The sequence below is a fragment of the Bufo bufo genome, chromosome 8 (genome assembly GCF_905171765.1).
Source record: "Bufo bufo chromosome 8, aBufBuf1.1, whole genome shotgun sequence".
Taxonomy (NCBI): domain Eukaryota; kingdom Metazoa; phylum Chordata; class Amphibia; order Anura; family Bufonidae; genus Bufo; species Bufo bufo.
The window spans coordinates 219,903,700-219,930,745 of NC_053396.1; the positions used below are offsets into that span (position 1 = coordinate 219,903,700).

General features: G+C 48.3%; 1 protein-coding gene across 2 annotated transcripts in view; it reads right to left on the reverse strand.

The window, feature by feature from the left end:
* Nucleotides 1–25,077, reverse strand: part of ZDHHC9 (zinc finger DHHC-type palmitoyltransferase 9) — a 47,525-nt gene extending 22,448 nt beyond the window's left edge. Inside the window, exon 1 of one of the 2 annotated variants that reach the window (XM_040405013.1) lies at nucleotides 24,926–25,077. The gene's annotated coding sequence lies outside the window, so the exon portion shown is untranslated. Of the gene's footprint in view, nucleotides 1–24,777; nucleotides 24,860–24,925 lie in introns of those variants that run through there. The other variant, XM_040405014.1, reaches the window with a different exon arrangement.
* Nucleotides 25,078–27,046: the final 1,969 nt, after the last annotated feature.

The window sequence follows — 27,046 nt, forward strand, 5'->3', positions numbered from 1 at the left end:
TATAGTAGTTATATTCTTGTACATAGGAGCAGTATTATAGTAGTTATATTCTTGTACATAGGAGGTAGTATTATAGTCGTTATATTCTTGTACATAGGAGGCAGTATTATGGTAGTTATATTCTGGTACATAGGAGCAGTATTATAGTAGTTATAGTCTTGTACATAGGAGCAGTATTATAGTAGTTATATTCTTGTACATAGGAGCAGTATTATAGTAGTTCTATTCTTGTACATAGGAGGCAGTATTATAGTAGTTATATTCTTGTACATAGGAGCAGTATTATAGTAGTTATACAGTATCACACAGTAAGGCTCCATTCACACGTCTGTATAATGTGTCCACATCTGTTCCGCAAATTGTGGAACAGGTGCGGACCTATTCATTCTCTATGGGGACAGAATGGATGCAGAGAGCACACAATGTGCTCTCCACATTTCCGGAGCGAGCCCCCGAAAAAAAAAAAAAAAACCAACATGTCCTATTTTTGTAGGCATTTCTATGGAGGTGCCGGCTGGGTCTATTGCGGATCCGCAATGCACTAGGGACGTGTGAATGGAGCCTAACAATGAACCTTCTAAAGATTTCTCTGGGTATAAAGGGGATATTGTTAATAACAATTCTCATAACATTATTAGGTTCCTGGTTCTATAGCAGCATCGAGTCCACATATCACACGCACGTCTTGCTGCACATTGGACAGATTCACATCAGTACAGTTATTTTTACTCCTTCTGTAATCTGCCAATCTGCACAAGGAGCAGAGAAAATAGGTCAAACAGCACATGTGGAGCCTGGAATTCAGGATTCGCGGCCGCCCACTGCTTCTGCTTTCAAGAATCCGCTTCCAGAGGTCATTATTGCTGATCCCATCTCCGGAGCATACCTCAAAAGGTTGTTCTACAGAAGATCTAAGGACATTACAGGGTCTCTGGCTTGTTAAGAACATAAAAGCATCAGTTCAGTCATATGAAGCTCAAAAATAAACCAGAGAACAAGTTCTTTAGTTATATTAAAGCATCAGGTTGGAGCTACACGAAGATGGGAAAATCACAGCCGCAAAGAACTTTGATTGTCTCCTAAAAGATAGAGAGAGAGGGGACAAACAGCACCTGAGCCGCTACATATCCAGGGGGTATAAAGTGCTAGTGTCAAACACCATTGAGCTACATGATCAAATTCCAGCTTCCTGCGGTCACCACTAGGGGGAGCTCATCCCTTGCAAATTTATTATTGAGTTCTATGAGAAATGCCTAAATCAGTGTAATGCCACCGTCACCTAATCCTGGACAGGAAGCAAGTCCCTTTTTATGTGCAGCGTTTAGAAATGTGTTGCAGATCTTCAGTTACATCTTATGCTCTATTGCAGTATTGCATTTCCAGTCAAGACCAGACTGGGATTAAAAGACAGGCCGCGGGACACAAGCAGCCATAAATTCCGCTACATATGGCAGAAGAAAAAAAATTGTGGTGCAAAGCCCGCTTCAGCAGTTGAAGCCCCTCATCACTCCCATTAACAAAAGGAAATTTGAGGTGGACATATAAAACCTAATGATACGGTCAGGGTTACAGGGCACGTGTATGCTGCCATTATAAGCCCAACAGATCATGGCCTTCACTCGAACAAATCCTACTGCACAATGTCAAATACCGCCATGCAGCGACCATATCACCCCCAGCAGTGCCACACAAATACCGCCATGCAGCGACCATATCACCCCCAGCAGAGCCACACAAATACCGCCATGCAGCGACCAAATCACCCCCAGCAGTGCCACACAAATACCGCCATGCAGCAACCATATCACCCCCAGCAGTGCCACACAAATACCGCCATGCAGCGACCATATCACCCCCAGCAGTGCCACACAAATACCGCCATGCAGCAACCATATCACCCCCAGCAGTGCCACACAAATACCGCCATGCAGCGACCAAATCACCCCCAGCAGTGCCACACAAATACTGCCATGCAGCAACCATATCACCCCCAGCAGTGCCACACAAATACCGCCATGCAGCGACCATATCACCCCCAGCAGTGCCACACAAATACTGCCATGCAGCAACCATATCACCCCCAGCAGTGCCACACAAATACCGCCATGCAGCAACCATATCACCCCCAGCAGTGCCACACAAATACCGCCATGCAGCGACCATATCACCCCCAGCAGTGCCACACAAATACTGCCATGCAGCAACCATATCACCCCCAGCAGTGCCACACAAATACCGCCATGCAGCAACCATATCACCCCCAGCAGTGCCACACAAATACTGCCATGCAGCAACCATATCACCCCCAGCAGTGCCACACAAATACTGCCATGCAGCGACCATATCACCCCCAGCAGTGCCACACAAATACTGCCATGCAGCAACCATATCACCCCCAGCAGTGCCACACAAATACTGCCATGCAGCAACCATATCACCCCCAGCAGTGCCACACAAATACCGCCATGCAGCGACCATATCACCCCCAGCAGTGCCACACAAATACCGCCATGCAGCGACCATATCACCCCCAGCAGTGCCAAACAAATATCGCCATGCAGCACACATACTTCTCTGATAGTAGTGGCAAACACACACTGACCCCAATACGACTGCTCCCCCACTGGTAACAGATTTGCCCTCTTTTCTAGACCTCCCTCGCTGGCATCAGCATTGTCCTACTTCCACCACTCTTCCATCAGCAGCAGCATTGTCTGCCTTATAGACCCCTCCCCATTTGCTGCATTATTGTCCCCTTTTCCGCCCAACCTCCCCCTTACTGACAGTACCATTGTACCCCTTCTCACCACTTCCACACTGGCACCACCACTGACCCCACCCTCTCCTCTTCTAAGGCTAGCTGCACTGTCTGCTTTACAACCCCTCCTCAACATGCAGCAGCATTGTCCCCCTTGCCATCCCTCTCCCAATGAAAGCAGCATTGTCACCTTAGCCACCCCTCCTTCTATGACAGCTTCAATGTCTCCAAAATACACTTCTTGATTGGCAGCAATACTTTCTTCATTTCCACCACTTCTAGATTGGCAGGAGCACAGGGGACTCTGGAGATGAAGGGGGATCTCTGAGCCCCTCTGTTATCACCTCTACAGATTCTAGCTGTACTGTTCACTTATTAAAAGGACCTGTAGTCATGTGACCATGATGCCACCTCTGGTATTTTTACTTCTAGTCATAGAAACTGTGGGACTGGCATTATCAGTGCAGTATACACTTAGCCATTTGGGGACAGGCAGTCGGGACAGCCTCCAGTCATGAGAATGGGAATCCTGCACCCTCCATCTGAACGATGCAGTGCTCACACATGCAGACATCACTTCTTTCCATCCCTCGTGCTCGGTTATTCCCGTCAGTCTTATAGGTTTTGAATTTTCTCCTGCAAAATTAACGAGAACCGGAGCATGGTGATCAGCTGCTTGCAACCTTTGGACAGAAAAAGTTACAATGTTGCATCTTCCCTCTATACATCGCTTCCTCTTCTCACATTTATTGTCCCAAAGGACGGATCCGTTTTCTATTGTGGCAGAGAAAACGGATCTGTTCCCATTGACTTGCATTGGGGGTCATGGCGGATCAGTCTTGCTCCGCATCCGCAGGACGGAAAGCAAACTACAACATGTTGCGGTTGGCTCTTCGGTATGGGAACGCAAATAAACGGAACGGAATGCATCTTGGAGCGTTCCGTTCTGTTCAGTTCTGTCCCCGATTATTGTCAATAGGGACAAAACTGAAGCGTTTTTTTTTTTCCCGGTATTGAGACCCTATGACGGATCTCAATACCGGAAAACTAAAACGCTAGTGAGAAAGTAGCCTTAATTGTCTCATTTCAGGCTCTGCCTTTTGATTACAGAAAACCATAAAAATTACAGGAAATTTGCTAAAAATAAAAATGTGCAAATGAAGCAGAATCATTTATATATTTATATATTAACCGACGGGAACAAAAGTTTAAAAGGTCAGTGAACGGTGGAATCAAGAGCGGTCAGAGATTGCGCTCTCGCCCTCATTATGTATTCATTGCATTAATTGCTGTTGCGCTATTTTCCATCAATATTAACCCTAACATTGCCAAGAGTGCCTGCTGAATTTACACCTTTGCAACAAATTAGGAAACACGTAGGTTTCTGAAATCACAGGTCTCACTAAAGAATTCTGAAAAAAAAAAAATATATAAAACTTTTTACAAAGTTACATAAAAATTCAGGTTGTAGTTTCAATCGTTCGTAGCATTTAGAATAAAGTCATCCCGTTATCTGACGTGAACGCAAAACCAACAAAGAACGGAGGGAGGGAAACGCTAATCGTGTCTGTAGCTTCAAAAAATTCCAATAAAGCACGACACCCCCAAAATTGCAGCCGAATCTCAAATACTATATGTTTCCTGTCAACAGATGCACCACAAATGTTAAGACTAAACAGTCTTTCCGAACGCTCGGTAGCGCCTTCATGCGAGAAAAAATATATATTTTGTGCAAATAGAACGAAAAAGAAACAAAGGGGGTCATTTACTATCCAAAAATACACCTAAATCGCAGATTGTGGCACAAAGGTTATTTGAAACGCAATCTGCAAATTTTCTCTGCTCGCGCCAGGTCTAAAGGAGGCGGTGTGGTGCGGGCAGGGGACGGGCTTAAGCCAGCTAGGAAGCCGCCTTACATTTCTACCGCTGCTGGGTGCGCTGAAGTCATGTAGAGGCCTGCACCTGTTCATAGCTTCGGCAGACCCACCGCCAGCGTGCGGGGTTATTAAAACCGGCATCTAAAACACCAATAAATGACCCAGAACCTTAAAACCAAGCAAATATTTATACCCAAAACAGAGGCGTACATAGAGAAGTAAGGACCCCCATAGCAAGGATCAAACCAGGCCCCCCAAACAGGACATAAGGGGTTCTACCTGAACCCCTTTCAATGACCCTTGGGACGTTTTTCCATCTCCTAAACATTGCTCCATTAGAGGGTAGAGTCCTGACCAAGTTCTTACCTCCAGTAGAAGAGGAGATGATCCCAACTAAGACTGGGCCCCCTCTTGCCCTGGGCCCCATAGCAGTCGCCCCTGACCCAAAATAATTGTCTATAAAGAGCAATGTCTGAGGAGTTTATGCACAAAAACACCCAGACAGCTGTGAATAGAAGCTAAAAATTTAGGATTACACTCCCCCCCCCCCCCCCCGCCACACACAATCATCATCATCATCATCATCATGGTTTAAAGAGGACCTTCCATGGCTTTGTAGTAAGTGAGATAAATATCTGTACCTGCGGGGTACCCCCCGCTGTGCCGCCACCTTGCATGTTTTTTTTTTTAAAATAGCGTTCCTGCGCCCTGTTGTTATGGCCCCCCCCCCCCCCCCCCCGCAAATTTTGCGCTCAGTATGCAAATTCTGAGCATCGGAGCAATGAGGAGGAGACGCAGTCTGTCTCCTTCTCCCTGGATGTGACGCTCTGCGCTGCAATTAGACAGCGCTACAGCCAGGGGAGAAGGAGACGCCCACAGAGAAAGACTGCGTCTCCTCCTCATTGCTCCGATGCTCAGAATTCGCATACTGAGCGCAAAATTTGCGGGGGGGCCATAACAGAGCTGCACTCACTATTCTGCTGGTGCAGTCACTGTGTACATACATTACTTATCCTGTACTGATCCTGAGTTACATCCTGTATTATACTCCAGAGCTGCACTCACTATTCTGCTGGTGGAGTCACTGTGTACATACATTACTTATCCTGTACTGATCCTGAGTTACATCCTGTATTATACTCCAGAGCTGCACTCACTATTCTGCTGGTGCAGTCACTGTATACATTACATTACTTATCCTGTACTGATCCTGAGTTACATCCAGTATTATACTCCAGAGCTGCACTCACTATTCTGCTGGTGCAATCACTGTGTACATACATTACTTATCCTGTACTGATCCTGCGTTACATCCTGTATTATACTCCAGAGCTGCACTCACTATTCTGCTGGTGCAGTCACTGTGTACATACATTACTTATCCTGTACTGATCCTGAGTTACATCCTGTATTATACTCCAGAGCTGCACTCACTATTCTGCTGGTGGAGTCACTGTGTACATACATTACTTATCCTGTACTGATCCTGAGTTACATCCTGTATTATACTCCAGAGCTGCACTCACTATTCTGCTGGTGCAGTCACTGTATACATTACATTACTTATCCTGTACTGATCCTGAGTTACATCCAGTATTATACTCCAGAGCTGCACTCACTATTCTGCTGGTGCAATCACTGTGTACATACATTACTTATCCTGTACTGATCCTGCGTTACATCCTGTATTATACTCCAGAGCTGCACTCACTATTCTGCTGGTGCAGTCACTGTGTACATACATTACTTATCCTGTACTGATCCTTAGTTTCATCCTGTATTATACTCCAGAGCTGCACTCACTATTCTGCTGGTGCAGTCACTGTGTACATACATTACTTATCCTGTACTGATCCGGAGTTACATCCTGTATTATACTCCAAAGCTGTACTCACTATTCTGCTGGTGGAGTCACTGTGTACATACATTACTTATCCTGTACTGATCCGGAGTTACATCCTGTATTATACTCCAGAGCTGCACTCACTATTCTGCTGGTGGAGTCACTGTGTACATACATTACTTATCATGTACTGATCCTGAGTTACATCCTGTATTATACTCCAGAGCTGCACTCACTATTCTGCTGGTGGGGTCACTGTGTACATACATTACTTATCCTGTACTGATCCTGAGTGACATCCTGTATTATACTCCAGAGCTGCACTCACTATTCTACTGGCGGAGTCACTGGATTACTTATCCTGCACAGATTCTGGGTCATATCTTGTAAGTCTACAGTAATAATTCTGCAGAGCTGAAATCTCCTGGCATTCTCTGGTTGTTCAGTGTCTGCATAGAGCTTATTCTGATGATCTGGATCCTGGGGAGTATTGTCTTTACACGAGCCACTGTACAGTCATCTGATGTCTGAAAAAGGTAATCCCCTTATTATAAGCTGTTGGGGGGGGGGGGGGGGGGGCACTGACTGTTTCCAATTGGAGCAAGCAGTATTGTGAGTGCAGCTCTGGAGCATAGTGCAGGTTGTGTGGGAGCCCAAGACAGTACAGGTAACATATTTTGACTCTGCTTCTTATGCATGTTATAGCTATATCTTGTAGAATGAGGTTCAAAGGTAAGTTACACCGTGATTTATGTGGTTTTAAGTTGCACTTTTCATATCTTATAGACTTTTATCTGAAAGGGAGAATAGATTGCAAGCTCTTGTGTAAATATACATACAGCCTTTGTCCAGGGTTGGGCACAGACAGATAATTACGATCGTTAGTCGACAGAAATGAAAGGAAATCCTTCACTCAAACTGAACACTTTCTTCGGCAGTCTAAAATCAGCTATACCAAATAAACTAATAAAAGGGCATGTCCATCTTGCAGGTTTAGATACAAAATTATGTGCCGATTAACTTGATAATGTAACTATCGGGGGTCGGATCGTCGCCTTTCTAATACAGAGCTCCAGATCCCGCACAGACAACTGGTAGACCTGCAGCCACCACCAGAGGGAGCCCAGGAGCTGACTGCACTCACATTTATAATGAGAAGTATGCAGTCAGCTCCTGAGCTCCCCCTAGTGGTGGCTGCAGGTGTATAGAATTTTACAATTTATCTATGGGGGGGGGGGGAATATCTGGAGCTCTGTATTAGACCCCCATAAGGATGTATAACAGACCACTGTCCATGTTGTGGGACTATTTGTGCACTTCTAGTAATTATTTCTTGGCTGCAAATATGAGCTGAAGGTTTCGCCTGCCGGTAAAATGAATGGGACCCGCCGCGAACTTGCGGTTCGCGAACATTTGATAGTGTTCGCGTTCACGAACCGTCCCGGCAGACGTTCGTCCATCACTAATGGCCTGTCCCTCCTCGTTAGTCTGACCAAGCTCCAGCAGCTGCCGTCTGCCGCACATGAACCTTCACATAGTCACGGCCTCCGTCATAGGACAGCTCCTGGCAGCGAGGAGATCATCTCCACCGGGACTCGTCTGTAATCAGCTCTGCGCGCCGCGGCTATTCCCCATAGGTTACTGCAGGATTCATTAGTGATGATAATAAAATATCCTGCACGCTCAGAGCAAAGGGAAAGACATGTATTATTAAGGGGGTGCTCCGCTGCCATCATACTAAATCATACTTACCCGAGTGTTGGCTGCCCCATTAGGGCACAGTAATGATCAGCGCCTACTCCTCCAATATCAATTGGAAACTGGCTTCGCATCTTTCTGTTGGCCCAGGCTGGTGGTCTCAGGGGCGCCATGTTTTACACTGCACCTCTGCTCTATTAGGCACAACTCTGAGCAGTGTCTCCAGCTTAGGCCTCATGCACTCGGACGTTTTTTTTCGCGGTCCGCAAAACGGGGTTCCGTAGGTCCGTGACCGTTTTTTCGTCCGTGGGTCTTCCTTGATTTTTGGAGGATCCACTGACATGAAAAAAAAGTCGTTTTGGTGTCCGCCTGGCCGTGCAGAGCCAAACGGATCCGTCCTGAATTACAATGCAAGTCAATGGGGACGGATCAGTTTGAGGTTGACACAATATGGTGCAATTGCAAACGGATCCGTCCCCCATTGACTTTCAATGTAAAGTCAGGAGTTAATATACCATCGGATCGGAGTTTTCTCCAATCCGATGGTATATTTTAACTTGAAGCGTCCCCATCACCATGGGAACGCCTCTATGTTAGAATATACCATCGGATTTGAGTTAGATCGTGAAACTCAGATCCGACAGTATATTCTAACACAGAGGCGTTCCCATGGTGATGGGGACGCTTCAGGTTAGAATATACTACGAACTGTGTACATGACTGCCCCCTGGCAGCACCCGATCTTTTACAGGGGGCTGTGATCCGCACAATTAACCCCTCAGGTGACGGACCTAAAGGGGTAATTGTGCGTATCATAGCCCCCTGTAAGAGATCAGGTGCTGCCAGGCAGGAGGGGGCAGACCCCCCTCCCTCCCCAATATGATATTCATAGGTGGCCAGTGCGGCCTCCTCTCCCCCCCCCCCCCCCCCCCCGAGTTAAAATCACGTTCTGAATCCTCACATCTCCCCCCTAGTTAAAATCACGTTCCCCCATCATTGGTGGCAGTGGAGAGTTCCGATCGGAGTCCCAGTTTAATCGCTTGGGCTCCGATCGGTAACCAGGGCAACCAGGATGCTACTGCAGTCCTGGTTGCCATGGTTACTTAGCATTTTTTAGAAGCATTATACTTACCTGCGAGCTGCGATGTCTGTGACCGGCCGGGCGCTCCTCCTACTGGTAAGTGACAGATCATTAAGCAATGCGCCGCACAGACCTGTCACTTACCAGTAGGAGGAGCGGCCGGCCGGTCACAGACATCGCAGCTCGCAGGTAAGTATAATGCTTCTAAAAATTGCTAAGTAACCATGGCAACGAGGACTGCAGTAGCGTCCTGATTGCCATGGTTACCGATCAGAGCCCCAGCGATTAAACTGGGACTCCAATCGGAACTCTCCACTGGGGGAACGTGATTTTAACGAATGAATATAATATTGGGGAGGGAGGAGGTCTGCCCCCTCCTGCGTGGCAGCACCTGATCTCTTACAGGGTATGATACGCACAATTAACCCTTTAGGTGCGGCACCTGAGGGGTTAATTCTGCGGATCACAGCCCCCTGTAAGAGATCGGGTGCAGCCAGGCAACAGGGGGCAGTCATATACACAGTTCGTAGTATATTCTAGCTTGAAGCGTCCCCATCACCATGGGAACGCCTCTGTGTTAGAATATACTGTCGGATCTGAGTTTTCACGAAGTGAAAACTCATATCTGAAAAAGCTTTTATGCAGACGGATCTTCGGATCCGTCTGTGTGAAAGTTGCCAACAGCCACAGATCACGGACGCGGATGCCAATCTTGTGTGCATCCATGTTTTTTCACGGACCCATTGACTTGAATGGGTCCGTGAACCGTTGTCCGACAAAAAAATAGGACAGGTCTTATTTTTTTGATGGACAGGAAACACGGATCACGGCCGCGGATGAACAACGGTGCATTTTCCGAGTTTTCAACGGACCCATTGAAAGTCAATGGGTCCGCAGAAAATCACAGAAAACAGAACAACGGCCACGGATGCACCAAACGGTCGTGTGCATGAGGCCTTAGCTGCATAGTCCTTTGGAGTAGGAGGAAGTCTCAATTCTGCCTCACCCCTTATCAGTGGCCCTGGCTACCAAACTGACACTCCATGTTTTACACTGCAGTTCAGCTCCAGTAGGGATCAGTGACTCTAGTTAAGCAGCACTGTTTATTGGGTTCTAAAGCTACTCTCACATCTGCGACACGGAGATCGGAGAATGCTGGGAGGCGGCCGGACACAAACCGCAGAGGCCGATTCTCGTCCGGATCTCATTATACTTAGAGGCGCCGGCGGTCGTTCCGTTTGCATCCGGCAGTGGCGGATCCGGGGATAAGCCTCAAGGAGGGGGAGGGGTGATGTGAGCATCCGTATGGGAGGTCAGTAGGAGATAAGTAAATTACTTATATTACTTTTAGAAGAGGCCGGGGGGGGGAGGGGGGGGGGGGGGGGGGAGACGATACGGGAATGAGGTCATCCCAGGGGACTAAAGGGGGCATTAGACAAGTCAATAATCCGCCTAAACATCGGACTAGAACAATTCTCCTAGTGTGTAATAGTTCCTAGCGGTCGATTCTCGTTCATACACATCTAGTCAAAAAAATTATCATCCGTCGACATGATGTCTCAGCGTGTAATAATTCGCCACCTGATCGCCATTTGGTGCCGCCGAGCGCTTGTTATTGCCGACCACATCTATGCTTTTTGCTCAACTTTAATAATTTCATTTTTCATTTTCATTTCGAGGGATATCTTTCCCATTCACACGTCCGCAAAATGGGTCCGCATCCGTTCCGCAATTTTGCGGAACGGGTGCAGACCCATTAATTTTCAATGGGGCCGGAATGTGCTGTCCGCATCCGCATTTGCGGATCCGCCCTTCTGCATCCGTGCTTCCGGTTTCCGCAAAAAAATAGAACATGTCCTATTCTTGTCCGCAATTGCAGAGAAGATTAGGCATTTTCTATTATAGTGCCGGCGATGTGCGGTCCACAAATTGCGGAATGCACATTGCCGGTGTCCGTGTTTTCCGGATCCGCAAAACACTTACGGACGTGTGAATGGACCCTCATAGTAACATTATTAAAGGTTACGTTTTATCTTCATGTATATTCTAATGGATTGCCTTCCTTGTACAATGTTACAATATACTTTCTATGTTAGAAAGTATATTATAGTGCATTTGTATTGTGCGGCAGTTGTGTGCGGTTCTGCTGCGATACTGCAGGTATATAGAGGGACAAGCGTTATTGGGACAAATCATTTCTACTGGTGTGATATACCAGTCGCCCCCCAAAAAACAGATTGAAGCGGGGTGTTATATACCAATATACTTTCTTTATAGTGCATTTGGGTACTGTATAGTGCATTTGCGCATGCGCGTACGCGAAAATTGAATTGCCGATATTTCGCATTGAAAACAAAAATGAATGGAGATCGCAAATTGGAATAATCCATCTAGTGTCACTGTCCATGTTGTGGGACTATTTGCGCACTTCTAGTAATTATTTCTTGGCTGAAGGTTTTTCAGGTTCGCCTGCCATTAAAATGAATGGGACCCGCCGCGAACTTACGGTTCGCGAACATTTGATTGCGTTCGCGAACCGCCCCGGCAGATGTTCGTCCATCACTACTCGTCAACTATTGAATCATCAGCGTTACCAGATCTACCCGTCTAATACCCCCTTATATCTAGAGGCCCATGCGAATATAAATCAGTCCCTAGGGGGGTAAATATTCTTACAGATCTTCCTATGTAGTCAAACCGTGCAGTAATTAGCCATTACCCATCTGATTTCCACTAGGCCTTAAAGGACTAATACAAATTATAAGACAAGCCCCTCATATAGATTTTACTTACTCTGCATCATTCCCGATCCCAGCACGGATCAGGAGCAGCGCAAGTCCCAGGGATTAGGGCAAGTATAATCTATATGAGGGGCCCGGGCATTGGGGGCAGGTTTTATAGTTTGACTTTACAGAGAACAGATTCTGACTACGACTACACGGCACTAGGTGAATTGCAGTATAATCATGGCAGCAGTCTGACCTCAGAAAGTAGTCACCAACCTGACACCGAACCTTAGGTAAACATTTCTTTTACATTATTTCCCCGTGTCGCTATCTAGACCTGGAAAAAAAATAAAAAAAAATAAAATAAAAATTGACATAACTTTTTGCACTAACCAGAATAATCTGCCAAGACGGTCTACTTTATTGTGTCCTATGTGGTTGCAGTCAACATTGCTCTGGACTGGAAGGGACTAAGTGACTTCCATGGGAGGGTGTTGTGGGCATGCTCTGTGACCTGTGCAGAGGTCATTGTGCAGGGAGGGAGTGTAGATAAGCTGTGACCATCACCTATTGTGAATTGTGGATGCTTTGTTAAATTATAAATCAACAGGTATTACCCTGTTATTGTAATGCTGCTTGTGATGATAATACGATGGCTGCTGAGGAGTGATCTACTCAGACTAGGAACTCTCAATATATTATTTGACTTAATAGCCAGTGTGAAAACTGAAGAATATTTTTTTGTTAATATAGACCTGTGACACGTAAAATTGAAGAAATAAAATAATAATTGTAAAAATATAGTGGGGGGGGGGGGGGGGGGGATTTATTAAACTATTTACTATTGTGGCGAAAAGAAAAAATAAATAAATAAAATCTGTGTTAAGTTATGGCGGATAATACAAATGTGATAGCACTCTGCAACCAGCACTCTGCCCTGCCTCCATGCTGGATGAGGCATTGGTGTAATAAGCCACTCACCACATCAAGGTCGCCTCTATTGAGTGGTCCCTAACACTGGATGTCATATTTGTGCCATAATTTGGGACTTTTTAAGCTTCGATACTTTTCTAAAGTGGAGAGAAAAGGAATGGGGCTTATCAGGAGGGGGGGGGGGGGGGGGTTCCGTGCTGCCCACTCATCCACCATACAGTTTCTGGTGTAAGTCATAGCTGAAGTCCGCGCCAATCCCGAGTTGGTGTAGACTTCAGCTTCCGGTGCATCTGCCTCTCGATAAATTAGGCGCATCTCGCAGCGGCAGACGGAAACGTCAGACTTGATAAATGTCCTTCAGAATGTTCAACGTAGAAAAGGGATTTGACAATAGGCCGTTTCCTGACGACGAACTCCCTTTAAATCTCCTCAGGTTTTTGGCGTTGTCTGAAGTAGGTCAGTAAATTCCTGGATGTTTTCTATCTACAGTCAGGTCCATAAATATTGGGACATGGACACAATTCTAACATGTTTGGCTCTATACACCACCACAATGGATGTGAAATGAAACGGACAAGATGAGCTTTACCTGCAGACTGTCAGCTGTAATTTGAGGGAATTTACATCCAAATCAGGTGAACGGTGCAGGAATTACAGCAGTTTGCATATGTGTCAATGTCCCAATATTTATGGACCTGACTGTATAGAACAACCCGCACAGATATCAGACACCTGAGGAGTGATAAGAAGCTGAGGGCGGATGGGTTGCACCTGCTGCCTCACTGTATGTGCACCGCATGGGCGCCGCCTGACCCTTGACCTTAATAGAATGCTGCCGATTAGGAATGAGCAAATCGACTTCGGATGAAACATCCAAACTCAATTCACATAATACTTTGTTTGAAAAAACTGTATGGAGCGAGCGCTTCATACAGTATTAGGGTCCATTCACACGTCCGTGTGTGTTTTGCGGATCCACAAAACACGGACATCGGCGATATGCGTTCCGCATTTTGCGGACCGCACATCGCCTGCACTTAATAGAAAATGCCTAATCTTGTCCGCAATTGCGGACAAGAATAGGACATGTTCTATATTTTTCGGGATCGGAATTGCGGACCCAGAAGTGCGGATCCGCAATTCCGGATCCGGGCAGCACACCGTGCTGCCCCATAGAAATGAATGGGTCAGCAATTCCGTTCCGCAAAATGCGGAACGAAATTGCGGACATGTGAATGGACCTTTAGAATGTATTGGCTCCGATGAGCCAAAGTTATTACTTCACGAAGTCTCGCGCAATAACTTCATAAATTAATTTGTACTGTAAAAAAAAAAAAAAATTATACAGTAGAAATTCATTGATAAAGTTATTATGCGAAGTCTGGCGAGACTCAGCGGAGCCAATACATTATAAAACTGTATGGAGCGTTCGCTTTTAAACGAAGTATTATGCAAATCGACTTTGAATGTTTAATCCTTAGTCGATTCATTCATCCCTACTGCTGATCATTAAATGTATCAAATTAAACTTCATTAATAAGGGATATAAAGAGAAAATAAATGTCAACATTGTAACAGATTACATGTATGACATAAGACATCTCTGGTAATTGCCCCAATCCTTGTTATTACTTATCCTGTACTGATCCTGAGTTACATCCTGTATTATACTCCAGAGCTGCACTCCCTATTCTGCTGGTGAAGTCACTGTGTACATACATTACATTACTTATCCTGTACTATACTCCAGAGCTGCACTCACTATTCTGCTGGTGGAGTCACTGTGTACATACATTACTTATCCTGTACTGATCCTGAGTTACATCCTGTATTATACTCCAGAGCTGCACTCACTATTCTGCTGGTGCAGTCACTGTGTACATACATTACTTATCCTGTACTGATCCTGAGTTACATCCTGTATTATACTCCAGAGCTGCACTCACTATTCTGCTGGTGCAGTCACTGTGTACATACATTACTTATCCTGTACTGATCCTGAGTTACATCCTGTATTATACTCCAGAGCTGCACTCACTATTCTGCTGGTTGCTATTTGAAACAGTATGCTACATTTCATCTGAGCCGAGTTCCTGTAATGAAGGGGACAATTTGTTTTTATCACTGTGCAGGACTTGGACACTTCCCTAAATATAAATCACCAGAGACAGTTCTATGAAAAACTTGAAGAATCAGGTCGTGGGAGATTTTATCTGTGAGGCTGCAGAATAGTGATTACCACTCTGAAGTATAATACAGGCTATACAAGTAATTTTAGTCAATGAACTGTTCAACCCTCTTTACACCTCTACAGAAATACTTGAGGCACTGTAGAGAACGGATGCAGAAGTTTTCACGCCCGTCTGACAGCTCCGCAGGTTCCCTGCCGTTATACCAGCGCCCTCTCTCTGTTACCTGACAGAGTAACATTCGCCGGTTGCTTCTGGGGCTCAGGTCTATTGACACACGGAGCAGCAAGCTCCGGCCCTGACCAAATATTTATCTACTGCTCCATGGAGATTATACGCAGGATTGGGACTCGGGTTTCATGGCGAGTAATGGATTCCTAAATCGAAAGATATAGCCGGCCTGCATCATCATCATTACACGGGCAGAGGCGGTCTACAAACACAGAGGACACGCTCGCTGCTACAATCTAATGTGACATTAGTGACGCAAAAGCCACAATGTATCCACCGTCCTCTGCAGGGCAAAGCCAAGATGGTTTAAAGGGGTCCTCCAGGGCGTGCAAACTTTGTAACACTGATCAGTTGTATGCATCATGATGAAAGGTCCCACCACTTAGGGCTCACGCACACGAACGTGTGCCGGCCTGGCCCGTGCTGCGGAATGCAAATTGCGCTCCGTTTGTGGAGGCAGGACCCATTCACTTCAGTGCGGTATGCATTGTAAAAAATTTGCGAATGCACTACTTTATTGCAGTGCGGAGGCACGGACAGAAACCCCGTTCCGCACCTTCCGTATTGCAGTCCCATTGGCCGGTGCCTGTATATCGCGGACCCGCTGTTTGCGCGCCACAATACGGGCACGGCCGGCACATCTTCGTGTGCATGAGCCCTTATTGGTAGGTGCTGGATTGATCAGTCATATCATAAAGATGTGTAGATGATGCCCCTGATCATATTCAGATCCAGGGTCCCAATGCTGCAAGGCGACAGTGCTAACCACTGAGCCACCGCGCCTGCGCTGCACTGAACACTGCACCAGTTGCAGAGCTCCGGGTCCCTGACGTGTAGCTGCCCCAATAACTTCCATGTCTCCGGGCAACCCCTTTAAGTCTGACATAATGCAAAAAGCCCAAACTGTATTACATACTGTAACAAAAAACAATTTAAAAAGAATTTCGTTTATGCAAAATAATATATCATGTATTTAACCCTTCGGATGGTGCCATCAATAGGGGCCACACTATCTGTTTTGACAAGAGGCTGGGTGTTTCCACTATTTTCCAATTGTACACCCAGCAAAACCAGCAGCCCCCAGTAAATGTTAGTGAAAAACTACGCCAGCCAGGTGCAAGGACTGCCATAAATGTGCCCAATTTATAACGGCCATGCAAGGGGGAAACCAAGACTGGCGTAAAAAGCCGGTCTTAGAAAATGGGCCTTGCCGTGTCGGAAACCAACCTAAAGGCAGGAGCTGCTGTTAAGGTTTACGGACAAGTTGTCAGGCTGCATTTTTTCTGTGTGATTTTCCAAAAACACTGCATAAAACGCCATTTAGACAATCATGAGACAAGACTACAAAGTGCGAAAACGGCCCCAAGCATCAGAAGAAGACTTTAATTTTCTGACCGTCACATGGGTCCGCTGCTTTTTTTTCTCTCCTCCAATTCGCAGGGGGAGGGGGGGGGGCGCCATTTCAAATTCCACCTCAGACCACAGCCTAGGTAAGAACAGACCCTTGGGGCCAAAACTCTGCTTCCCAGTCAGAGCCGGAGCCAATAATAATCTGGTCGAGGTTCTGACTTTGCAACGGGAAGCTTGGCGACTTGGTCATTTCACAATGCCCACGTGTCCTGATACAATGCATCATAAAAACAAAACACGAGAGAGGGCGTGTGACTGCACCGGGACAGGTTCCTCTGATGATAATTACTATTTACACTGTGTGGCGGCATTTAGGTATTAGGTATGGGAGATATGTTGGATGGTGCCCAGTAGGACGTCTCTTGTGGTACCTGCTGTGCTATCACCCAGTGCCCAGTTATAGGTGGCACACATGGGCCAATCACCTACATAACAATGCTGTACAGCGCCACAATAAATACCAGCACTAATACAGAAAAATCACAAAAATAACCAAAGAGAATCCTGTGCCTTTTTGATGGTTATTTCCAGGCTGTGTAGATTGTTACATTGTAACCAACTGCCTGTGACATAAACAAGCTGGACTCCGGACTGACACAATGTATCAGCGCAGGTAAATATACAGCGTCACGCAGAGGATTCGTAGAGACTGTAAAACACACCATACAAGCACATACTCAATGCCCCCCTACCTGTGTACGAGTCCTCTCTGGGTGGGCTACATGTAACCAGTGCCCCCTCTGTCCCTGACATCAGCATTCGGGGAGTGAATAGAAGCAATTATTATAAGGAGCTCCATCCGATAAACCCTGCTCATATTACACACTTACGTCAGTTCGGTTCCGCGTCTTATCTGTGTCCCATTCTTATCAGAAATGTCTGGAATGACTTGGATATAAAATGGGTTCTAGAGCTGCGCCCATCAGACTTGCCCGGTGGGCCTCCATTTCTTACATGCAACCTGTACTACAACCATATCAACACCCACATAGTATTAAAGGGGCGTTCTGGGATTTTGATATTTCATGGCCTACCCTCAGGATAGGTCATTAACATCTTATCGGTGGGCGTCCAACTCCCAGGAACCCCCACCAGTCTGTGCTGCGGCCTCCTCCCAGCGCCATACATTGTATAGTGGATGTGCTTAGTACTGCAGCTCAGGACGTGAATGGGACTCAGAGGCCATGAGGCCAACAAAAGTGAAGTCACTGACCTAGGAAGAGGCTGCGGCACTCACCTGAGCTGATCGGCAGAGGTGCTGGACACCCACCGATCAGATATTGGTGACCTATCCGAAGTAAAAGGTCATCAATATCAAAACCCTGGAAAAACCCTTAAAAGAGGACATGTCCCTTCTCCCTGGATACCCATTTTAGTACACGTTTATATTCCCAATAAAATGATGCTGCAGAATACAATATTAAATAAAACAGACATGTCTGGGGTACTTAGGATGTGAGCACCAATGTGGGCGGTAGACTGGGCCGTGTGGCAGAGTTGATGTGGACACCGATGTTGGCGGTAGACTGGGCCGTGTGGCAGAGTTGATGTGGGCACAGATGTTGGCGGTAGACTGGGCCGTGTGGCAGAGTTGATGTGGACACCGATGTTGGCGGTAGACTGGGCCGTGTGGCAGAGTTGATGTGGGCACCGATGTGGGCAGTAGACTGGGGCGTGTGGCAGAGTTGATGTAGACACCGATGTTGGCGGTAGACTGGGCCGTGTGGCAGAGTTGATGTGGACACCGATGTTGGCGGTAGACTGGGCCGTGTGGCAGAGTTGATGTGGACACCGATGTTGGCGGTAGACTGGGCCGTGTGGCAGAGTTGATGTGGACACCGATGTTGGCGGTAGACTGGGCCGTGTGGCAGAGTTGATGTGGACACCGATGTTGGCGGTAGACTGGGCCGTGTGGCAGAGTTGATGTGGACACCGATGTTGGCGGTAGACTGGGCCGTGTGGCAGAGTTGATGTGGGCACAGATGTTGGCGGTAGACTGGGCCGTGTGGCAGAGTTGATGTGGACACCGATGTTGGCGGTAGACTGGGCCGTGTGGCAGAGTTGATGTGGGTGGTTGTATGTTCTCAGGCTGTTAGCTGGCGTGTAGTGACAGGGAATGATAACGTGACACATTGGACCCGGCAGTTAAACATGAGAACTTCCCAAGCGTGAAGCAGGAGACAGAAGGCGCTCAGGTGGAGGCTCATTACCGCTACCGAGGTGGATTCCCAGGGCTCCAGACTAATGATCAGGAAGCAGAGGATGAGGCGCAGGACATGAATAACTCATGATTGCTAGATATTTCAGGACATAGTCATCTGCCAATTAAATTCACTATTTTATATGTTTCCTTCGAATCCCATACACTACAGCGCCGCTCTGCTCATCCTAGGCATCCTGATTCCTGAACATCATGCCAGACCCACAGTGAAGGCTCTGCAAAGCAAGATGGCTGGGTAATAACCCCGTGTGTGCTGTCATTAGCGGCCATCGTTAAGCATTTGCTACATGTGTAAGTAATGGAGACAATTAAGCCATGGTCAAAGACCAGCACAGGAGGCGGCATTCACAAACTCTGTGCAGACACTGAAAAAGCAGGGAAACTGGACCATTACAGCTGTGAAGCCTGAAGAATTCAAATAGTAACTGAGAGTTAGGATAAGTAATGTATGTACACAGTGACTCCACCAGCAGAATAGTGAGTGCAGCTCTGGAGTATAATACAGGATGTAACTCAGGATCAGTACAGGATATGTAATGTATGTACACAGTGACTGCACCAGCAGAATAGTGAGTGCAGCTCTGGAGTATAATACAGGATGTAACTCAGGATCAGTACAGGATATGTAATGTATGTACACAGTGACTGCACCAGCAGAATGGTGAGAAGTGGGCCATGTACGAGGGAGATCATGAGATTCTGAAGGATGGAAGCAAAACACCATCACCCTGATCCAGGAGGTTTTCTGATTGGCTCTTGCACAGGTCTCACTGCCCAGAGTCGGACATTTACCAGATTCTGAACCCTAAGATCATGGAGTAAGCTGCTGCATCCTATTGGAAGGCTATAGACAGTAAGCCGTGCCATACACTTGAAGTTTGAACCTGAGTGAACCCTTCTAGATGTGTCTCCTGCTCCTCTTGGGTCTTAGTCAATGATAGTCATGCCATTGTTTCCACATGCAAACCTTGCAAGTCAAAGGGCAAATACAGGGGAAGTGCAGGGCCGCCTGCCCCTCCTCACCAAAACCAGCCTTTCACAGATCACATGGAATTTATATCAGAATATGTGCATTACCGAGGAGGCCCCCGATGCAGGAGCCGTGTGTGGTCCTTTCTTAGGAACAGATTTGCTCCTTATAAATTGCTTCCCTTGTGGCTCTAAGCAGAAGCCAGCTTAGCATGCGTCTCAGTCTCTGGCATTTTCTGGTTCAGCTCCTTACCACCCAAGGATGCAGAGGGAGCAGTTACAATTAGACTCTGGTATCTTAAGGGGCTCCAAATCCCCTCTGCCACAGAAGACGCCAGAACTAGAATTGGTGCGTGGTCGGTGAGGCCCCTGTTGGCGATTCTGCATTTGGGCCAGGGAGACCAGTAACACCCAGGGCTCCTCACCATGACTGCCTGCACTTAGGCTACTTTCACACTAGTGGCATCGACCTCTGGCAGGCTGTTCCGTCTAGTGACCATGTGCCATTGACTATAATGGGGGCGGTGGCACGGCAGTGCACAGCGAGAGGCTGCCGCCGGAATAAATGTCGGACATGTAGTAGTTTTATTCCGGCAGCCTCTCACCGTGTGCTGCCGTGCCACCGCCCCCATTATAGTCAATGGGGATGGAGCGGCAGTCCGGGGGCACGCGGTCGACCGGCTGTTCACCCGACGGCACAGCCTGCCGGAGGTCCGTGCCGCTAGTGTGAAAGTAGCCCAATGTTATCAATGCAACACCAGAAAAGCAGAGCGGCTATTATTTGACAGATGCTCCATTCTCAATCCTCAGAGATAGCCATCTGATGGGAAAAAATAAATAAAAATAAAAATAAAAAATCGGACACTTGACTCCTAATGAGCCTGTCCTCCGAGATGTGAAGCACACACACACAGTATGGCGTCCCCAATAATACACATCTCGACTCCAAATGAGCGTGTCCTCCGAGATGTGGAGCACACACAGTATGACGCCCCCTATAACACACATCTCGACTCCCAATGAGCGTGTCCTCCGTAATGTGGAGCACACACAGTATGGCGTCCCCTATAAGGCACATCTCTACTCCCAATGAGCGTGTCCTCCGAGATGTGGAGCACACACAGTATGGCGTCCCCTATAATACACATCTCGACTCCCAATGAGCATGTCCTCCGAGATGTGGAGCACACACAGTATGGCGTCCCCTATAAGGCACATCTCGACTCCCAATGAGCATGTCCTCCGAGATGTGGAGCACACACAGTATGGCGCCCCCTATAAGGCACATCTCTACTCCCAATGAGCGTGTCCTCCGAGATGTGGAGCACACACAGTATGGCGCCCCCTATAAGGCACATCTCTACTCCCAATGAGCGTGTCCTCCGAGATGTGGAGCACACACAGCATGGCGCCCCCTATAAGGCACATCTCTACTCCCAATGAGCGTGTCCTCCGAGATGTGGAGCACACACAGCATGGCGTCCCCTATAATACACATCTCGACTCCCAATGAGCGTGTCCTCCGAGATGTGGAGCACACACAGCATGGCGTCCCCTATAATACACATCTCGACTCCCAATGAGCGTGTCCTCCGAGACGTGGAGCACACACAGCATGGCGTCCCCTATAATACACATCTCGACTCCCAATGAGCGTGTCCTCCGAGATGTGGAGCACACACAGTATGGCGTCCCCTATAATACACATCTCGACTCCCAATGAGCTTGTCCTCCGAGATGTGGAGCACACACAGTATGGCGTCCCCTATAATACACATCTCTACTCCCAATGAGCGTGTCCTCCGAGATGTGGAGCACACACAGCATGGCGCCCCCTATAAGGCACATCTCTACTCCCAATGAGCGTGTCCTCCGAGATGTGGAGCACACACAGCATGGCGTCCCCTATAATACACATCTCGACTCCCAATGAGCGTGTCCTCCGAGATGTGGAGCACACACAGCATGGCGTCCCCTATAATACACATCTCGACTCCCAATGAGCGTGTCCTCCGAGACGTGGAGCACACACAGCATGGCGTCCCCTATAATACACATCTCGACTCCCAATGAGCGTGTCCTCCGAGATGTGGAGCACACACAGCATGGCGTCCCCTATAATACACATCTCGACTCCCAATGAGCGTGTCCTCCGAGACGTGGAGCACACACAGCATGGCGTCCCCTATAATACACATCTCGACTCCCAATGAGCGTGTCCTCAGAGATGTGGAGCACACACAGTATGGCGTCCCCTATAATACACATCTCGACTCCCAATGAGCTTGTCCTCCGAGATGTGGAGCACACACAGTATGGCGTCCCCTATAATACACATCTCGACTCCCAATGAGCGTGTCCTCCGAGATGTGGAGCACACACAGCATGGCGTCCCCTATAATACACATCTCGACTCCCAATGAGCGTGTCCTCCGAGATGTGGAGCACACACAGCATGGCGTCCCCTATAATACACATCTCGACTCCCAATGAGCGTGTCCTCCGAGACGTGGAGCACACACAGCATGGCGTCCCCTATAATACACATCTCGACTCCCAATGAGCGTGTCCTCAGAGATGTGGAGCACACACAGTATGGCGTCCCCTATAATACACATCTCGACTCCCAATGAGCGTGTCCTCCGAGACGTGGAGCACACACAGCATGGCGTCCCCTATAATACACATCTCGACTCCCAATGAGCGTGTCCTCAGAGATGTGGAGCACACACAGTATGGCGTCCCCTATAATACACATCTCGACTCCCAATGAGCTTGTCCTCCGAGATGTGGAGCACACACAGTATGGCGTCCCCTATAATACACATCTCGACTCCCAATGAGCGTGTCCTCCGAGATGTGGAGCACACACAGCATGGCGTCCCCTATAATACACATCTCGACTCCCAATGAGCGTGTCCTCCGAGATGTGGAGCACACACAGTATGGCGTCCCCTATAATACACATCTCGACTCCCAATGAGCGTGTCCTCCGAGATGTGGAGCACACACAGCATGGCGTCCCCTATAATACACATCTCGACTCCCAATGAGCGTGTCCTCCGAGATGTGGAGCACACACAGTATGGCGTCCCCTATAATACACATGTACACAGACAGATGAAAAGGAAATGCATTTAATCTACGTCTCCGGCCGCACTTCCCGCCTGATTTATGAATCTCTCAATCAGTTCTCAATGACAGCGGATTAATTAACCTACCAGGAAGAACCTCCACAAAACCGGCTCCTGGAATTCAAGGCACAGTCCTAATAACCCCTGGGACAGGACGAGCTGCCGTGTGTAGCGCTGGTGTGCGCCGCACGCTGCCGTGTGTAGCGCTGGTGTGCGCCGCACGCTGCCGTGTGTACCGCTGGATACACATCACACCTAGCGACTACTACAACAAATGCACAGGAAGAACGCCCCCCTCAAGGTGTCACTAGGGGTCTCGGCAGTAAACGGGGTCTGTATGTAGACTTAGGATCGGTTTGCATCTAAACAAGGCGTTACCCCTTACACTACATAAAGACCCGACCCCCCTCCTCACTGAGTCAAGGACCCCCCCCCATAATCTACATGAGCAGCCACAATAAGACAACCATTTTCCTTCACAACTACCCATCGGCTCCACCACCCAGGCGTGCGAGACCACCACTCCCTTTTCTGCTGTGCAGAGGTCTATAGCCAGGATTTACAGCGGAGCAGCAGGCCTGGCCCGGTTCTGTCTCCGGCGCCGAGCCCACCCAGGCTCCTGCAGAAGCCGCTCAACCCTCCTGTCTGGAGCAAATCCTGGCAATGCATGAAAAGCGAGGAAGAGAGAGATAATGTGCTATAGGGGGTGGGGGAGAGGAGTCCTCCGACAAGCAGAGATGTCCCACCCCATCCCTTTGTCACACTGCACAGGAGCATGGCTCCCCCATGCTGGAGTCTAGGATGTGATCCATTAACACCCTCCCGAAATAAAGCCTGCCCTGTATACATACTCACACTGTATGTGATCTACTACCACCCCCACCATTGCTGGAGCATACCCCATGCTGTAGACTGCTAATCCCCAGCCCTGGTATATCAACCTCCTCCTACTCCCATCATAGACAGAGCACCCCCCACTGCTGAGCCATACAACCCTCCATAGATAGAGCATACCCATAGTGTACCTGCCCCTGTATATGACCCCCACCCCCATTACAGACACAGGACCCCCATGCTGTAACCTGCTGTTCCTCACCACCCCCCATTACAGACTGAGGACCCCCATGCTCTACCCTGCTGTCTCCCCCCCCCCTGCAGAGGAACCCATGCTGCACCCTGCTGTTCATGAGCCCTTGTCTATGACCCCCCACTCCCATTATAGATAGCTGACCCCCTCCCCATGGTGTACCCATCAGCCCTTGTATATGACACATATGACCCCCACCCCCATTACAGAGGATAACCATGCTGTACCCCGGTGCCCCCCCCCCCCATTACAGACAGAGGACCCCCATGCTGTACACTGCTGCTCATCAGCCCTTGTATATGACCCCCCCCCCCATTACAGACAGAGGACCCCCATGCTCTACCCTGCTGCTCATCAGCCCTTGTATATGACCCCCCCATTACAGAGGACCCCCATGCTCTACCGTGCTGCTCATCAGCCCTTGTATATGACCCCCCCCATTACAGACAGAGGACCCCCATGCTCTACCCTGCTGCTCATCAGCCCGTGTATATGACCCCCCCATTACAGACAGAGGACCCCCATGCTCTACCCTGCTGCTCATCAGCCCTTGTATATGACCCCCCCCATTACAGACAGAGGACCCCCATGCTGAGCCCCACACCCTCCTCCCTTCTGACCTCTGCTCGGGATCCAGTAGATCTCCTGCTCTGCCTGGATCTCTGGGCCTCGCTCACACTCCCCGCGCCGGATACAATGTATCACTCTGCCCTGATACAATGTGTCATCTGACGTGCGAGGCTACAATGTGTCCCATCCCCTCCTCACCTGCAGTTCCTGCTCCTTCCAGAGATGCTCGGCTTCCAGGAGAGATTAATCACAAGGCTCCAGCGCCGGGGGCCCCCGCCCACAACCCTCCCAGGGCCACTAATCTATGACAAGGGCCATTCTGCTCATCAGCCCGGTCCTCAGCTCCGGGCAATCTCGGTTTCTTTAATTTCGCCCCCTCTGACGTCACGAGCTGGAAAAGGACGCTTATTCTATTGGTCTGACCTGTCCGCCAAACCCGCCCCTTCTCTAGATCCTGAAGCCTGATTGGCCGAGTTTTGTGCCAGTCGCCCAGCCCTAGTAGACTGCTGGGTCCTAGAGCTGCTGGGTGTTGGGCAGTTCCAGTCAAAGTCTAGCACAGAAATGATAAGCAGAATGTTATCTGTGGGGAGGGGCTGCAGTCACCTGTCCTAGGCCCAAGAGCTGACACTCCACCGCAGACTTCCTGTAGACTGTGCCTGCCTTGTGTATGTTAGGATTAGGGGTTTATAATATTTTGATAGGCTGGTAACAATGTAATAACAGCAGGGTATCTAGGTCTGTGCTAGGCCCAGGAGCTGACAATCTACTGCAGACTTCCTATAGATTGTGTATGTTATAATATTGTTTGTTTGGATATTATGTATATTAGTGGACAGACAGGTAATACAAGGGTGACTAGCTTGGTCTTTATTAGGTCCAGGAGCTGACACTCCGCTGCAGACTGCTCTGGATCATACAGGCTGGTGTTAGGTGCATACATTATTTATCAGCAGGGCTCCCAACCCCATGAGATGCCCAGGAATCGGGGAGAAATGCTTGGTAGATCTCTTCTGATGGATGAGATTCTCCAGGCTGGTCACTGGTGGCGGGGACGGATTGGCCATAGACCTTACAGGGAAATTTCCCGGTGGGCCGATGCCCAGGGGGCCGCCTGAGCCCTCCACATGGCCGGCCAGTGGAAGTTTGTATGATGTGTTTTGTGATGGACTGTGGTATTTGGCTCTGTTGGGGCGGTATAATGTGCCGCAATATGGTATTGCCGGCCCTGCCTTACATCAATTTGGACCCGACTACAAAACGTGGCCACTTTCAGTATTTTTTCCTAGGGCCACTTTAAGTTCCCAGTCCGCCCCTGACTGGTGGTAGAAGAGATGAGGACATGTGGTGGTGATCGGTCATAGAGCCTATACTAGGTGCAGAGGCTGCATTTAGCAGGTTCTTGGAGCCTAAGGGGCCCAAATGATCCCTCTCCCCCATAGGAGGAAACCAGGTCTATCAGTGACACATGGATATGGACAACTGCAGGTGTGTATTAGGTAGGTACTGTGCAGTGATGGCACGGACATGGCCCAGATGCAATGTCTTTACTAAGCTATGCCAGTGCAGTGGTACGTCCTGATAAAGGGTACAGAAGGGGCACCCCTTTATCATGTAGCTCTGCCTCATGGTGCCCCGCACCTGTGCCGTTCTCGTGAGACTAATAGACTTAGTTAAACATGTGTTCCCTCAGTCTGGAATATTTGGCATCGCCGCCCCAGCTTGGGGCAGGTCCAGAGAGGTCAATTCCGCCACCTTCCAACTGCATTGTGGCAATCTACAAGACGGCTCCATTGTATGGGTGGCCCTTGGACCTAGTGGCCAGAATCTTCTGTGGAATGAACTTCAATGAGAGCAGCTCACCCATTTTGTGGATCCAAAAGAGAGAAAACCACCCACCACTAATGTTCTAGATTATGTTCTACACTAGTGACCTAGACACCAACAGATGTCCCCCAGCTAGGATCGGCTCTTCTCTTCTTAGGATGTGATCAAGGTCCAGGGAATAGATGGAAACGTTGGCCGCACCGTGAATGTATTGCTGGATAGATAAATAAAAGTTAATATATTACACGTACCTGGAGTGCTGTGGTCAGAATTTATCTAAGCTGGTCAACCCACTGGACTGAACAGACGGTTTTGCTAAAATTGTCCAGTGTGTTACTTTTTCTTTTTCCTTATGTTACTGACAATGCGCCGGCTCTCATGTCTGCCTGTTCCTATAAACCTCCAGCAATGGCCATGAGCCAAAAGGCTATGGTGACCAGGGGGGTTAAGCGCAATCTCCTCCATCTTGACATGAGTGGAGGCATAGTCACCGTC